This window comes from Pundamilia nyererei, unplaced genomic scaffold (assembly GCF_000239375.1).
Source record: "Pundamilia nyererei isolate P.nyererei 1_Seehausen unplaced genomic scaffold, PunNye1.0 scaffold00037, whole genome shotgun sequence".
NCBI lineage: Eukaryota > Metazoa > Chordata > Actinopteri > Cichliformes > Cichlidae > Pundamilia > Pundamilia nyererei.
In genome coordinates this window covers 20,649-25,406 of record NW_005187438.1, presented here as the reverse complement: position 1 = coordinate 25,406, position 4,758 = coordinate 20,649, and the positions used below count along the sequence as shown (strand labels likewise).

The 4,758-nt window shown below is 38.0% G+C and overlaps 1 long non-coding RNA gene across 1 annotated transcript; it reads left to right on the top strand.

The window, feature by feature from the left end:
* The first annotated feature begins 2,031 nt into the window (after window positions 1-2,031).
* Window positions 2,032-4,500, top strand: LOC102215527 (uncharacterized). Its single transcript, XR_311669.1, has 3 exons — window positions 2,032-2,092; window positions 2,951-3,029; window positions 4,398-4,500. It is a non-coding gene; the product is annotated as an uncharacterized LOC102215527 (long non-coding RNA).
* The last annotated feature ends 258 nt before the right edge of the window (window positions 4,501-4,758 follow it).

Genomic DNA, 4,758 nt, shown 5'->3' with positions numbered 1-4,758 from the left:
GCTGTTGTCTGAGATACTGAAACGGATCTGCACATATATGGATATGATCCAGTCTTTTCTGAGTGCATGAGTCTTTGTCCTCTGTCTCGTCATTTTGGGTGCATGAGTATTTCCATTCAAAAAATGTTGCGTGACATATATAGTTCTCATATTGTTCCTCTTTTTGTGTGCAGCTACAGTATAAAAGATCACCTTCCTCTGGCTCATTTATCCTCAGACTTTTGCAAATCCTGCACAAAGTAACAGAAAGAACAGGAAGCAGTTTACAGCTGGGACTCTGTCAGCATGAAGATGTGGACGGCCCTCTCTGTCAGCCGCTGGATTTTTCTCCTCAGCCTGTCTGTTGTGATGTTCTTCTCAGCATCTCAAGGTAAGCCTGAACTCATGATTGAATGCAGTCTTATGTGCCATGTTAAACCTCTGCAGGTCTCACTGTGCAATGCAAAACAAAAAAAGGAAATATGCAGAGAAACAGTCAAAAGTTGTGCTTGTGATCAAAAGCGAGAAGGGTTAAATCTCCTACATTTGAGGTTATTAACAGGAGATCAGTAAATAGTCAGTAAACTGGACGTAAATAAATACTGAGAGTAGGAATGAAACCAAAGTAAAAATCCCCAAACAGGTAAAATCAAACGGAGAACATTAGTGGTTTTAAAAATAAGAAAACGGTTGTAAAACCGAGCAGGCTCTGACTGAAATCCCTCATGACTCACTCAATAGTAAGTTCGGCATTTTGTAGTGCTTTTTAAATTCATACTGAAATCAATGTATCCCACAACACCTCTTAAAAAAGCAGTGTACAATCAATGGTAAGTACCCAAGCACTCCAAACCAACATGCAATGGGCTGAAAAAACACAGCTGCATGAGAGGAATGAAAACAGAGCATCACAACATAAACCACCACAACGCCTTTTTATGTGATTTGAAAAACACAGCTGCATGAGAGAGCATCACAACATAAACCACCACGAAGCCTTTTTATGTGATTTGAAAAACACACTCAGCTGGTTTGTTTGACACAAAAAAGCATCTCACAGCTTTTTTATTTCAGCAAAAATATTTGTCAGTATGTAACTGTGGGATAAAATAATGAGAGTAAAGACTTCCCTCTACAGCAACAAGTAAGTAGTGAATGAATGCTTAAATTTGGATGTAATAATCTGTGGGTAGGATGACAAATCTGGCAGGGAACAAAGAGCAGTGTGGATAATAGGAAACACGTGCTACTGCTCAGGGTGGGGTAGGCAATAACAGAAGGCTGGAAATCAAACAAAGACTGAAAGCAGAACAAACAGGGATAACAGTATGTCGCAATGTAGATACTTGTGTTGCCACATTTATATGTAGTCTTCTTCAGTATTCGACGTATTTACTTGTATGGCACAGTCACTTTTCTCGAATCAAACACAGTTAACTGTAATTATTTTGCTAGTTGCTCTATTTTGTGAGCATTTGTTACCTGTTGCGCCTCTAACTATCCACAACATTAAACCTTGAAGATTTAACATGCGCAGACATCAAACAATACAACAAAACATGTTATGGGCAGCTTTGCCAAGCAGCTGCGTCTGGGCCTAAAAATAAGGCCAATTTAGTGTCTCGAAGACAGTCAGAATTCTGCACTTGTTAGCATGAGCGCTATTAAAAAGAGTTAGAAATTTGAGACACAGCAATGGTGACTGATTTTAAAATAAAACTAGTGACCCAAACTGAAACAATATCTCATGATTTTAGGAAAATTAACTACTGAATGAGTGTCAAATGAAAGTGTTCGTAGATTAGCCGTCATTTCTTGTCTCGCTGGTTCGATCAGTACAACAGGAAGCCATCTAACCATCAACCACAGTGAAATGGCTTTACATAAGTGCTTCTACTTTTTAGCGCCTCATTCTCGCCACAGCTGACCAAAGAAGAATTCTTGTAATATTGACTAATCTCCTTATTTTTCTCTTTTTCTCTCTTTTCGTCTGTGCAGCGGATTCGGTTGTAGGTCTGTCCTGCTGCCGTAACGTCAGCACCAGGAAGATAGCACGGATCAAATGGTGCTATGAGCAGAAACCACGCGAGGGCTGCAACCACCATGCTTTCTTGTAAGATCATCATAATTTAAACACGCTCACGCCACTCACAATGTTTCCATACGTGTAAATATTAAATAGCTGTCTCTGGACTTTTTCTCGCCCAACATTTGCCACCGTGGGCTTCACCGTAAATATAAATAATGTATGAACTTCTTTTCTAAAGTTTAATGTGGTGGGAAGAACTGTTAGTGTGATTCCCACTGTTGATCTTAAATCTAGATAAGAACAGGGGGAAATAAAGATACAATATTGCTGGGGCAGAGGTGTTACATTCAGTTTCACTGATGGCTACACTGAGAAATGACAATGACATCAAGGTCTACCATAGTTTTCCAGTGTATTTTCATGTAATTGAAAATAAATGCTCATTATAGCCTTCTTCTGTGCAATTTGGTTCACATATTCGCCCTCAGCAACTCCACAAAACTTTTATAACATCCACCAAGGCAGTTTACCTGTACAGCTTAGCAATGTGAGGAAATTAAACCAGCCTAAAGTTTTAAAACTTCGGTTGAACAAACATGCTCTTTCCAGTTCTGTAACTTTCTGAAGCTTCTGATTCACATGCATGACTGTGTCTTTGCTGGTAAGTGGAATTAAACCTCAAAAGAAGAAAACATTAAAAATGAAACTGTTGCGGGCAAGGTAGACATGCAAGCCGCTCTTCACATTCAGTAAAGATGAAGGCTGCACAGTCTGTCACCTCACCTGAAGCTGTCTGTTAGCTAGATTGTTAGCTGCCTTTGCTGCCTACAGCTAAGCAGGCCAAAATTGTAAAGAGGTAATATAGCTATTACCTGGAGGACCAGATTTGAAATTAATATCATACATTTTGTAACTGACTTTAACTGATGTTTCTGCTCCTAGGATTGCAAACCAGCGCCATAAAGATAAACCGTGGTGTGTCAACCCAAATTCTAAGTGGCTCAAGGACAAAATACAGAAGGTAACATGAAGCCAGACTGTAGATCTGTGTCTGAACTACCAAAAAAGTGTAAATTAGTGGTTCACCTTGTCATACCACATTAAATGGCTTGTGATTTTATTTAATTCCAGATAATTATTTGCGTTGAAATCTGAACCAAAGAAAGTCAATTCAGACCAAGGATAGAGGATTAAGGAAAAATGGAACTTTGTCTTAATCTATTCATCTACACATGTAATTTATGTACATTATTTATTAGCTCTATTAGTAATGTAAATTAGTACAGCCCTGAAATAGCTGAATATTTCCTTTTTTCTGCTGCATTTGCACATGTTATCTAGTTATCGCATAGTTTCAGATGCTAGTCATACTGCAGATTTACATTTTACCACTATACGGTTTGTGGTTTGCCTTTTTATCTGAGATAGTGTCATCAGTGTACTGCTGGAGAGTGGGCACTCATCAGTTCTTTCACCAAAGTTCAGCTGCTTGTAACAAGCTCGTGTCCTTTCAATCTAGTGTTTCCATTTAGCTCATCAACTGTTTTTATGATGTCCTTTAGTTGTTTTGAATATCTTAAACCTGCACTCTTTCTAATGGCCAGCAGGGGGCGACCCATTTGATTGCAAAAAGACTTCTTGTTGTATAAAAGCTGCTCGTTTCAGGTCATATTGGATAGAACAACAAACTCAATTTGTAAATTGTGATAATGCTGAGAATTAGAAAGATGGATATTCAAAATATGCTCTTTGGTTAACAGCTTTACTCATCATGTCCCATTCCAAAACACCACAATCACCATCGTAGCGATGAATCTAAAACCAATGGGAGACATCACTGTCACAGCTACCATTTAATAATTTAATTCTCCTGTATTTAAACAATATATCAATAAAATTTGGAAGTAGATCATCTCCTTTTTACATGATCAGTGCGATGTGAAAGATTACTAAATGTAATCTTTAACCTCTAGTCTACATCTGTTGTCAACCACTCAGGTTAAAGGTGTAGAGGAGGTGTTTGTGAAGACCTCTCATTAAAAGTTGTCAAAGATCAAAATCACAGGGGAAAGTACTTTTAGGAAAGTACTTTCAGATTCGGCCTCAAAAGCTGGTCAACCAATAATGTCATCACTTTAATTAGAGATGCCTGTTGAAAGGAAACCCCCCATAAAGTGAAATGTAGGAGGTGCAAACCACTTGTTAATAAGCACAGCACCCACATGTTATCAGGTATGAAGCTGGTGGAAGGTGGTGAGTCCCCCCTGCTTGATCCGTGGAAAGCTGGTTTCATGGACCGAGGGAACATTTATTAATAAAAAGTATTAAAATGCTTCTCTGTATGTAATAAACTCGTCTAACTGTATCTTTCCTTTTCCTACATTTGCAGGGAGAATTAAACTGCCCTCAAGATCTCTCATTATTAAATGAAGTTCCCAACAAGCCAACAACAGCATGAAGTAAAACAGCAACGTTTTATCCTGAAATACTATTTATTTCTTTTACATACATATCTATTTAAAATACAAGATATTTTTTTAAAGTAACTGGAAAAATGATCATTGTGGTGGCATTATTTTATTAAGTTGTTGTACATTTCAACAATAAAAGTGTCTTTTTGCATGTTAAAAGGAAAATGTGTCTGATGGCATCTCTCTTGTTTGTCTGTGATGGCTGTGCTGGAGTGATTTCTGGGTTGATTCAGTTTGATGTGTAAAACAGTAGCATTTAGAACAAATATATGACAAGCA